The sequence below is a fragment of the Dromiciops gliroides genome, chromosome 3, assembly GCF_019393635.1.
Source record: "Dromiciops gliroides isolate mDroGli1 chromosome 3, mDroGli1.pri, whole genome shotgun sequence".
Classification (NCBI taxonomy): domain Eukaryota; kingdom Metazoa; phylum Chordata; class Mammalia; order Microbiotheria; family Microbiotheriidae; genus Dromiciops; species Dromiciops gliroides.
This window is the reverse complement of record NC_057863.1, coordinates 421,853,298-421,866,124: the sequence shown is the minus strand read 5'-3', so window position 1 is coordinate 421,866,124 and position 12,827 is coordinate 421,853,298. Positions and strand designations below refer to the sequence as shown.

General features: G+C 36.2%; 1 pseudogene; it reads left to right on the top strand.

Moving 5' to 3' along the window:
- Nucleotides 1-11,416: 11,416 nt before the first annotated feature.
- Nucleotides 11,417-11,831, top strand: LOC122751988 (annotated as a pseudogene).
- The last annotated feature ends 996 nt before the right edge of the window (nucleotides 11,832-12,827 follow it).

Here is a 12,827-nt window from a genome sequence, read left to right as displayed (position 1 = left end):
GATTAAATGTGGGAATATGTTTAAAATTATTGTAATGTATACCCTATATCAAATTGCTTGCTGGCCTCAGGAGGGGGAAGGGAAGGGAGGGTGGGTGAAAAATTTGGAATTCAAAAAATATCTTTACATGTAATTGAAAACAATTAAAAATATTTTTTTAAAAAAAGAAGGCATCATGGTCTCCCACAATTTTGCTTACTTAAGGGTTTTTTGTGTATCTGTACTATCTTCCCACTCTATTTGTTCAATTTTTATCTGACCCTTTCAAGTTCAATTCAGATACTACATCCTCCAGGAAGTCTTCCATGTTTCCTCTAAGCCAACCAGTCAAAATATTTTATTCCTCAAATCTCACATAGCACTGTATTTCTTTTTAAATGTATATATCAATTTACACTATAACTATTTGCATATGTGCCCTATTCCACAGAAGATAATAAACTCCATAAAGGCAGAGTTTGTCTTATATAAATGCAAAGCAAATATTTAAATATTTGCCAAATTGAATCTGTATATTTTCTTATTAGACATGGGGAGAGATGTTTTCATCAAGCACAGTTCAAATTTTAGAAAAAGGAATAAAAAACTAGAAATAATGAGGAAAATGAGCCATATATGATTTCAATTTCAGCCTTTACTGAAATTTACATTACTTGATACAACTAAAAGATTCTAAAAGTTTTAAATGATTTTTTATAAAACACCATAGGGCTGCTAGGTGGCACAGTGGATAAAGCACCAGCCCTGGATTCAGGAGTACCTGAGTTCAAATCCGGCCTCAAACACTTGACACTTACTAGCTGTGTGACCCTGGGCAAGTCACTTAACCCTCATTGCCCCACCAAAAAAAAAACAAAACAGAAAGATAAAAACAGCATAAAAGAATAATCAATAACATATTTATTAGACAGAATGAAATTTGAGCTTTGGAGGATTTGTTTTTAAGAGAAAAGAAGTTACAATGTAGATGTCATTCAAGGAATTGTAATGTGTCTATAATTCAATACTCCATAAGATTATTTTAGGGGTATTTTAATTTTGTACTTATTTATTTTTGAACTTCAATTCTTTATAGTAGTGTTTAAATTAATGTCCCAGAGAAGCAATGTGTATCCTTCATTTAACCAAGCATCTTTGGTTTTCACTATTTGATAATGTTAATACTTTTTTAAATTTCTAAACTAATGAAGCAAACAAGCTTAAATGCCTTTTTTTTTTTACAACTTTGTTGGGTTCTCATGTAGATTTTCTATTAAATTTAATTTATTGAAGCTATCCATAACATTACAAAATTATATTGTTTCCTAAAATTCTATTTTCTAAATGTTTATGAAATTACTCCAAAGGAGTGTTTTTAATAATTACTGCTAAATTGTTTTAAGTGATAGGTATGGGTTTTTGCTTATATTTTGAAAATATTACAGAGACATCAGAAAATAGAAAAAAGGTCAAATCACACTGTAACTTATTTTAAATAACTTTCAATACTCCTTTTTTATAATGCAGCTGTATTTTATATTCTAATGCTTGAAATAAGGGGACTAGCACCCAAGACATGCTCATAATTTTGTATAACATTTTTGATAGACATTCTCTTCTATGTCTATAGGAATTTATTAATGACAAAAATAAAAATTGTTCATATTTCTATGACATTTTAGCTGACAAAACATGTAGCTCATAGCAACTCAACAAGATATTTGACCCCACCTCTTTCTCCTTGCCCCCACATTTATTCAGTTTCATATTTAGCAGTCTGTTATAACTCAGCTTGATTTAAAAAAAAGACAAATGATTTCTGGAAAAGTTTAAAAAATACTTTGGAATATACATCAAATTTAAAACATTGAAATTTAGATAATTTCCTCTTACATGTGAAAGTTTCTTGACAAAGGACAATGATATTTGTTATGTTGGTATCCTAAGTACCTTACCACAAAGCCTGGTAAAAGGTGCTTAAGTAGCATTTAAATAATTATTGGTCTGTATATACCTGTGTATGTTCTTCAAGGCTGGGTTGTTGTTTTGTTTTGTTTTCTAAAAATCATATGCACAGCTGCCAGAGCTGAACAGCAAAATTAAAAGGTCAAACTTCAACAGAGAATTCCTGTTCCCATGACAACTGACAGTGACTTAGCAAAATAAGTTAGGTTCTTATAAATAATCATCAGTTTCTCAAACATCATCACCTTCTCTTGATAGATGTAATTTTTTTTTTTACATTCTTTCCACAGGGTGAATTCATTGATTCTCATGGAACTAAGAACTTTAGAAGATGTTAATCATGAGTCTGACTTTATGAGGTATCTCTTTCTTCTATTTATATCTAATATCACTATCTGATAACCCAGTTTGAAACAAAGACCTTTTCAAGTCAAACTGGTTTCTTAATTATAGGTGTGTGTGTGGGGGGGTGGGGAGATGTTATTGAGAAAGGATAATGAACTTAGTTTCAATCATTCACTTTCATTACTTCCAGAAGTATGTGAGATTGTCTCTGGGCAATAATTGGATATTATTTTCCTAGGTAATGAGTGTTTTTGTTTATTTGGTTTACTGGATGAGGAATAAATGGTTTGTGTGTTTTGTTTTCTTTTTATATAATCTTCCACCTTTAATGTTGAAGAATGTTAGTGTGAAGAAAAGTGGTCTCTCCTCAGAGTTCATTGCAGCTGTCTGGGGGAACAATTACAGGTGATTTAATGTCTGGGGAGTGGAATCAGATTGAGCTTGGAGAGTGGATTAGAATAGAATCAGGTAATCAAATGCTAACATCCACAAATGGGGGTCAATTCAAATAGAGAGATTATCCATTTTTCTTTTTCCCTATTCCCTTATCTTTTACTTTGTTAATTTCGCCTTTGCTGTGTATTTTATTCCCATTTATAAAGTCTGATTTGTTTGTTGAAAAGAGGCTGTTAGGCTCCTTTCTTATTGTCCTGGGAGAAATATCTAAAAAGACAGTTTCGAGGGGAGGGAGCTTTGGACCTAGAGGTTCCTCATTATTTTTGGTTTTGGTTCATTGTTTCTTGATTTCTCATACAGTCATTAGCTTCCATTTGCTCATTCCTAGTTTTTAAGGAGTTATTTTTTTCAGAGAGCTTTTGTACCTCCCTTTCCATTTGGTTAGTTTGGCCTATCAAGGCATTCTTATTCTCATTGGCTTTTTTTACCTCTTTTACCATTTGGCCCAGTCTGTTTTTAAGGTATTATTTTCTTCAGTATTTTGTTGTGTCTCTTTTACCAAGCTATTGACTTTCTTTTTCATTATTTTTTTCTATCACTTATTTCTCTTTCCATTTTTTCTCTACCTGTCTTACTTTATTTTCAAAGTCTTTTTTAAGCCTTTCTATGGCCTGAGACCAATTCATATTTTTCTTGGAAGCTTTGGATGTAGGAGCTTTGACTTTGTTATCTTCCTCTGACTGTGTATTTTAATCTTCCTTGTCACCATAGAAACTTTGTTGGGTCAGCATTTTTTTTCTATTTGCTCATTTCCCCAGCCTATTTCTTGACTTTTAACTCTTTGTTAAAGTGGGACATTGCTTCCAGTATGAAAGGAACACTGTCCCCAGCTTCAAGGTTTTTGTGCAGCTTTTCTTTGAAATACTTCTAGGAATTTGTAAGTCCTTAGTTCTTCTAAGGTGGTATCATTTAAGGAGAGGTATATTTATTATTCTCTTGAATTGTGCTCTGGTCTGCAAGCAACCAGAGGCCTGTTTTTCTGCACTGGATCTATGAACAGAGACCTTTTCTTCTGTGGATGCAAGCTCCTGTGTGCTTGTGTTCCTCCCTCATCTGGGAGCACCACTCAAGACTGTGACCTGGATCCAAGTATGGGCAAAATAACAGAATCCTTTTTCAGTGCTAGCGAAGAGAACCCTGTAATCTCCTTCTGGCCAATTATTTGACTCCTTGACTGTCCATGAGCTGAGTTCCAATGCTTATTCAGAGGCTTCGAAGATCTGCTCCTGGTTTGCTGGGGCTGGCTCTGAGCTGGGATTGGATCTGTGCTGGTGCGCCCTGTTCTGGGCTAAGCTACACTCTCGCCATGGTGCAGCAGAAATTTCCTGCCAACTTTTTAAGTTGTCTTTGGCTGGAAAATTAGTTTACCTTGTCTTTTTGTGGCTTCTGCTGCTCCAAGAATTCTCTTATGGCATTATATGAAGGTATTTGGAGGGCTCTTGGGGAGAGCTTGGGGAAGTTACTGCTTCCTTAGCCATCTTGGCTCTGCCCCCCTCCACATCTTTTTTCTCACATTCTCAACTACTAAACAAAAATTATAATTGAAAATATATACTTATAGATTTTAGGAAGCTTGCTAGTTGACACTCTTCTCCAGTTTATCAATGTCCTTTTATAAACCATAATGCACAATGGCAGAGTGGGACTTGTCTTTTAAGAACTGCTAGTCTAGGGGTAACTATGTGGTGCCGCGAATAGAGCATGGGCCCTGCAGTAAGGAGGACCTCAGTTTAAATCTCATCTCAGACCCTTGACAATTAAAAGTAAGCTCCCCCCACCCCCAAAAAAGAACTGCTTGTCTAATCCATATTATAGTAAGTGTTTTAAAATTGCAAAATGGATAACAAATATTATCTCATTTTATCCTCATAACAACCCAGGACAAGAAGTTAGGTGCTTATATTTATCCACCTTTTACAGATGAGAAAACTGAGACAAACAGAAGGTTTGATTACCCACTGTCAAAGACTAAGTAGTTTCTGAGGCTGAATTTGAACTTTACTTTCCCTGATTCTAGGTCCATCACTTATCCTACTGTCACATTATTCTACTGTGCCACCTACTTACCTCCTATTAATTAACTTCCCACCTTCTCTATAAGAATAGTATATTTTCTAAAATCAAAGTAAACTACATCCATAACATAATTCACAGTTCAGCAATTCTGTCAAAAAAAAAAAAAGGAAGATGTTTGTCTGGCATGACCTCTTCTTGATGCAGTCATTTTGGCTTTTTATACTCACCACTTCCCTTTGTCAATGTTTGCCAAGCAGTTCCTTCTGACATTTAGCTTGCCTGACACTATTTTTACAAGACCATGATATAGGCTTCCATTAATCTTCTGCCACCTGCCCCTGCTTCCATTTACTCTACATTTTATATTTCACTTCAATTCAGTTTTTTTAAGTTCTTATGCATCCACTTTAGTTTTTCCAGACATATTCCACATTTCTTCCTTTTTGGAATTGTTCATTCTTGAGTATCACCCTTCCACCTCCCCCAGACTAAATTTCCCTTCTATTGATTTAATCCATGGAATCCTACTTATAGTTATTCTGAAACTTTTGAAATCTGTCTTCCCAAAATCAAGGATGAATATCAAACTTTTCCTCTCCTTTATCACAATCTCTCAGAAACTGGTTATTACTTGACCTGCATTAAAAGATCCTATCAGTTTTACCCCTGCAGCTAGTCTTTCCCTAGTAGGAAGAATAACTTTGTGGCTTCCTCCACCTCTCTAAGAATGAAAAAATCACTAAAGCAAGTCAAAAAGTGATCTGCTTTTAGCAGAGAAATAAAGAGCTCCAGTTGATATCTAAATAAGTGAAGTCTGCCTTCATTATGATATCTTGCTGTTGTGTCAGGTTTGTGATCTAGATCCCCAACTCTTCATCTATTTCCTCTTTCTGTCCAGGTGGTCTGGTATTCAATGACAAAATATTTTCTAGTTCTCTCTCCTTTGACCTGCATCCAAATATTCTCTATCATGTTTTCACACTCTACATCAAGGAGAATATACCTTCTTAATGTGCAATGCTACCCCAAACCCATATCTATTTTACCTATATGGTTTCTTTTGAAGGAGACATTCTAAACCAGAACTATAATTCTGTCATGAATTTTAGCCCACCACCTCAGTGATGCTGATTAGGGTAAAACCTGCCCCCATTGAATCAAAACCTTTAGCTTCTCTTGTTTGCTATTTTACCTTTAGGCATTTATAGATAGACATTTAAGTCATGGGTTTTACTATTCATTCCTTTCTTTGCTTTTTCCCTCCTGTATATCTGCTATTCTTCTTTACTCTATGCTGCTCTTCTCCAATGTATTTAACTTAGAGGATAGATAATAGACAGACAGACAGACAGACAGACAGACAAGTAGATAGATGCAGTCTTCTCATTTCCCCATCCCTCTTGGTTTAAGAACATTTTGACTAGACTTGGGACATATCAGGCAAATACAGTGTTAATAGCTATAGGTAGATATACACTAACACTGACCAGGAATATGTCACTTTTATTTTGTATGCAGAAATATAGTTATACTAATATCATTCTCAGATTTCTTAGCCAGCTTTTCACTTTCCAGAATTTTTTCTCTATCTGAGCTGCACAGAAGAGAGTTAGGTATTGCTATGGAGACTGCTGGACATGGAACGACAAGATTTGAGTTCAAATTCAGGCTCACACTTATTAGCTATGTGACACTAGGAAAGTCTCTTAACCTCTACCATTGGATTCCTCAAAAGTAAAATAATACTAACACCTAACTCACAGGATTGTTATGAGGATTAATTGAGAAAATATACTTATAAAGCACTTAGTAGCACAATGATTGGCACATATAGAGAAATAGTAATAAATGCTTGTTCCCCTCACCCTTCCTTTGCCTTTATTCAGTAAGATTGAGGAAAACACCACCCTGTGCCCCTATGATCTGTGCTTCTTGTCACCAATTTCATGAACATGACTATTTTTATATTACCACTTAAAGAGATTTAGTTACATGTGAATAACTTGATGTGTTTATGTGACATGTATTTTACTGAATACTGGTTGAGTTTCTATTATATCATATATCTATGTCTTGGGAGAAAACAGATTATCCTCTTGTTATCAAGTTGATGGGAACACTGGCTACTTTATAAAGAAGTCATGGAAAACATATTTCCATATTAGCCATGTTGAAAAAAAATCAAGAAATATAAAGTGAAAAAAATGTTTCAATTTGTACTCAGAATTCACCAGTTCCCTTGCTAAAGATAGATAGTATTTTTCATCATAGGTCCTTCTGAATTTTTGCAGATCATTGTTTGTAGTTGATCATGACAATGCTATTATTATGTACAATGTTTTCCTGTTTCTTCTCACTTTATTTTACATGAGTTAATAAAAGTCTCCCCAGTTTTTTCAGAAACCACCTACTTCACCATTTCTTTTATTTGTTTTTTATTTTTTTGCAGGGCAATGAGGTTTAAGTGACTTGCCCAGGGTCACACAGCTAGTTAGTGTCAAGGTTCTGAGGCTGGATTTGAACTCAGGTCTTCCTGAATTCAGGGCTGGTGCTTTATCCACTGTGCCACTCCCTAGATCACACCACTTTGGAAGTGCCCCAAACTCCCAAAGTCCCAGGACTACCTGATGCTTAGGAAGGTGCCGTCCTCCAAAAAACACAGTCCTACTTTAACATAAAGTTGAGAGATAGGAAGTAGGCTAGATAAAAAAAGCAACTGAAGAAATAAACTGACCATAAAAAGATTTTTTTGTTTTGGTTTGGTTTTGTTTTGGTTTTGTTTTAGAGAAAATCAAGACACAAACTCAAAAGACAATGATGTTAAAGGAACAACAAGCAAAGTCTACAAGATACAAGTGAATGAGCCACTAGACCAACAAGAATTCCAAGAAAAGCTAAAAGCTGATTTTCAGTCAAATAAGAGTTGTAGAGGGAAAGTTGAGGGAAAAAATGAGAGCAATGCAAAAAACAAGAAAAGATAATTAACAGCTTGGTAAAAGAGGAACAAAATACTGAAGAATATAAAAACATAAACGGCCACAGTGGAGGCAGAGCCAAGATGGTAGAGGAAAGGTCGTGACTTGGCTGAATTCTCCCCAAGATCCCCTCTAAATACTTTCAAATAATGTCAAAATTCCTGGAGCAATAGAATCCACAAAAACACAGTATGAAATAATTTTCCAGCCAAACACAACTTAAAAGGTTTTCAGGAAAGGTCTGTTGTACCAGGGAGAGAGTGGAGCTCATCCCAGCTCAGGCCATATCCTTAGAGACCCAGCCCCAGTGCAGACTCAACCCCAGCTCCAACAGGAAGCTTTCGGGGTCTTTGAATCAGAAGTGGCAGCAACTGCTTCTGGAACTCAGCCCATAGGTGGTAAGGGGGTTGAACAATTGACCAAAAGGAGATTACAGAGTCCTGAGGCAGGACTCTGTTGTTTTTCCCTTACTGGGAGCCAGGTCACATTCTTGGTTGGTGGTCCCAATGGGGTGAGGAGAACAAACACAAGAACTTGAAGCCACAGTAGAGGAGGATTCTGTTCATAGCTCCAAGAAAGAAAAGGCCTCTGGTTGCTTGCACACCAGAGCATAGACCAGGAGGGTAGTAAACATACCTCTCTTTAAATCATACCACCTTGGAAGAACTAAGGACTTACAAATTCCTATAAGTATCTCAAATTTATTTTTATTTATTTTGAATGTTTTCCCCAAGTTACATGTGAAAACAAATTTTAACATCAATTTAAAAAACTTTCTGCTCCAAATTCTCTTCCTCCTGCCTTCCCCACCCCATCCCCTTAAGAACTCAAACAATTCAATAATAGTTATACAAATGCAGTCATGCAAAACTTTTCTACATTAGTCAGCTTGTGAAATAAAACAAAAAAGATACCATCAGTTATTTCTCTGTAGATGGATTGCATTTTTCATAAGTCCTTCAGAGTTGTCCTGGATCATTTCATTGCTGAAAATAACCAAATAATTCACAGCCAATCATCTTACAATATTGCTGTTATTTTGTATACAGTACATTTCTCTTTGCATCAGCTAATGTATGTCTCTACAAGCCTTTCCTATAGCATCCTTCTCATCATTTCCTACAGAACAATAATGTTCCAAACAAATCTCATTCCACAATTTGTTCAGCCATTCCCCAATACATGGGCATCACTGCAATTTTGAATTCAACTTTTTTTTCTCTCTTTTAGGGTACCAAACTAGTACTGCTATTTAGAAGTATATCAAACAACAACTGTACAAATCCCCTGAAGCTTGGCACAGTGTGACCTACAACCTGGGAAAAGTGCCTCACTTTAACAAAGAGTTAAAAGTCAAGAAATAGGCTGGGAAAATGAGAAAACAGGGGAAAATGCTGACCCCACAAAGTTTCTATGGTGACAAGGAAGATTAAAATACACACTCAGAAGAAGATAACAAAGTCAAAGCTCCTACATCCAAAGCTTCCAGGAAAAATGTGAATTGGTCTCAGGTCAAAGAAGGGCTTAAAAAGACTTTGAAAATAAAATAAGAGAGGAAGAGAAAAAAATGGAAACAGAAATGAGAGTGATGCAAGAAAATAGTGGGGAAAAAAAAGTCAATAGCTTGGTAAAATAGACACAACAAAATACTGAAGAAAATAATACCTTAAAAACAGACTGGGCCAAATGGTAAAAGAAGTTCAAAAGCTCTCTTAAAAAATAACTCCTTAAAAACTAGGAATAAGCAAATGGAAGCTAATGACTTTATGAGAAATCAAGAAACTATGAACCAAAACCAAAAGGATGAAAAAATAGAAGGCAATATGAAATAACTCATTGGAAAAACAAGTGACTTGGAAAATAGATCCAGGAGAGATTATTTGAAAATCAGTGGAATATCTGAAATCCATGATCAAAAAAAGGACCTAGACATCATTTTCCAAGAAATTGACAGGGGAAATTGCCCTAATATTCTAGAACCATAAGGTAAAATAGAAATTGAAAAAAAAAAATCCACCCATTACCTTCTGAAAGAGATCCCCAAATGAAAACTCCCAGGAATATTATAGACAAATTTCAGAGCTTTCAGGTCAAGGAGAAAAAAATAGCAATCAGCTAGAAAAAAGGAATTAAAATACTGTGGAGCTACAGTTCAGGATAACAGAAGATCTAGAAGCTTCCACATTAAAGGATCTGAGGGCTTGGAATATGGTATTCCAGAGGGCAAAGGAACTGGTATTACAACCAAGAATCACCTACCCAGCAAAACACGGTATAATCCTTTAGAGGTAAAAAATGGAAATTCAATGAAAGAAAGGATTCTCAGTCATTCTTTTTTTGTTTTTGTTTTTGTTTGGTGGGGCAATGGGGGTCAAGTGACTTGCCCAGGGTAACACAGCTAGTAAGTGTCAAGTGTCTGAGGCCGGATTTGAACTCAGGTACTCCTGAATCCAGGGCCGGTGCTTTATCCACTGTGCCACCTAGCTGCCCCCGGATTCTCAGTCATTCTTGATGAAAAGACCTGAGCTGAATAGAAAATTTGACTTTCAAATACAAGACTCTAGAGAAACATAAAAAGATAAAGAGGAAAAAGAAATCATAAGGGATATTTAAAGGTTAAACTATTTACATTCCTACATGGGATGATTATACTTCTAACTCATAAGAACTTTCTCATTAGAGCAGGTAGATGAAGTATATTGTGACAAAGAACATGGGTGTAAGTTGAATATGAATGAAAGATATCTTTAAAAAATAAAATTCCAGAGTGAGAGAGGAATGCACTTGGAGAAAGGGAAAGGGAGAAGTACAATATGGTAAAGTATTACACATAAAGGAACCAAGAAAAGCTTATACAAAGGAAGGAAAGAAGTGGGAAGTGCATGGGAGTAAGTGAACCTTATTCTCATCAGAAGTTGCTCAAAGGGGGAATAACATACACATTTCATTGGGTATAGTTATCTATCTTATCAATGTTGTGAAAATAAGAGCTATTCCCCAATTGATAAATGATCAAAAGATATGAAGTTTTCAGATGAAATAATCAAAGCTATCTATAGACATGAAAAAATGCTCTAACTCACTCTTGATTAGAAAGACAATTCTTACCTATTGTATTAGATAATAGGACAGCAGAGGAAAATGACCGGTGTTGTAGGGGATATAGAGAAAAGGAGTCATTAATGCACTGTTGGTGGAGTTGTAAACTGATTCAAACATTCTGTAGAGCAATTTGGACCTATGGCCAAAGGGCCATAAAACCATGCATACTCTTTGCCCATGTAATACCACCACTAGGTCAGTATCCAAAAAGAGATAAAAACCAAAAACTTAAAGGACATATATGTACAAAAATATTTATGGCAGCCCTTTTCTGGTGCAAATAACTCAAAATTGAGGAGATGCCCATCAGTTGGTGAATGGCTGAATAAATTGTTGTATGATATTAAGATGGAACACTATTGTGTTATAAGAAATGATGAAGCCTTCCCTTCATGCCCGTTCCTTCTGACTGATAGGGTGGGGGGAGGAGCAAGAGCATGGAGGACTCCAGGACCCAGTGAGAAGCATGCTGAACAGAGGGGTGGGACTTCTGTGGCTGTTTGGTGGCTGGGCTGATACCCTTCTCTGCTCACTTGGCAGCTGCTGCAACTGCATCCTGGGAGCTGGCATCCAGGGCCATGAAGTCAGCTTCCACCAAGGTTGGGGAGATCTTCTCCACTGCTGACGCTACCTTCACAAAGCTTGGTGAACTGACAATGCAGCTGTATCCAGTGTCGGATTCCTCCCCTGTAGGTGCTCAAATAATACCTACAGTGAAACGAAAGGTATATGAAGACTCTGGCCTCCCTCTTCCAACTGAATCACCCACGAAGGGCCCAAGATGGGAGCATCTAGTGCCCTGGTTCCTGCCCTACCTGTACCCCCACCCACTAGGTCTAGTGTCCCTGAAACTGGGGGCCCTCCCCCAAAGAAGCAGAAGGCTGATGTGACTCTGAGCACCCTGAATGACTCAGATGCCAGCAGTGAACTAGTGGACATTAAGGTGTAGGGGAGGCTCCCCCAACCAAGATATTTAACTTCATCCAGGCCTGAAACAAGACTCTGAACTTCTCATGACCTCTACTGATCCTCCTTTGCTCTCCCGATGACCTTCCCACCTCTGACCCCTGTGGGGAAAGCTGGAGGAAAATAAATATCTGCCCTACAGACCCAGAGTAAACACATGCTCTCTGCCCATGATGGATATTTTTTTTACAGAATCAAATAAAAATCTCACTCTTAATTTAAAAAAAAGAAAGAAAGAAATGATGAGCAGTATACTATCAAAAAACCTGAAAAGATTTATATGAGCTGATGCAAAGTGAGCTGTTCTGTATAAAAAATATTGCAATATTGTAAGATGATCAGCTGTGAATGTCTTGGCTATTCTCAGCAATGCAATAATCCAAGACAACTCTGAGGAACTTAAGAAAAATGCAATCCATTTCCATAGAAATAAATGATGGTGACTGAATACAGATTGAATCATATTTTTTAGTTTCATTTTCTTAATTTTTTTGGTCTGTTTTCTTTCATAACCTATTGTGGAAGTGGTTTGCATGACTACACTTATATTGAATTGCTTGTGTTCTCAAGAGGGGTGTGGGGAGGAAGGAAGGGAATTTGGAACACAAAGCTTTTAAAATTGTTTTTACATGTAATTGGGAGAAAATAAAATTCTAAATACTCTGAAAAAAAGGTAGCATTGATCAAATGGAAAAAGAGAAACAAAAGCTCACTAAAGAAAATAATTCCTATAAAATTAAAATTGGGCAAGTGGGAACTATTGACTCCATGATACATCAAGAAAAAAATAAAGTCAAAAGAATAAAAATAGGGGGAAATGTAAGATCTCTCATTAGAGGAACAACTGACCTAGAAAATAGATTTAGGAGAAATAATTTAAAATTATTGAACAATGTGAAATCCATGATCAAAGAAAGAGCCTAGACCTCATATTTCAAAAAAGTATAAAGGAAAACTGCGTAATATTCTAAAATCAGAGGATAAAACTGAAATTAAAGAATCCACTGGTCACCTCCTGAAAAG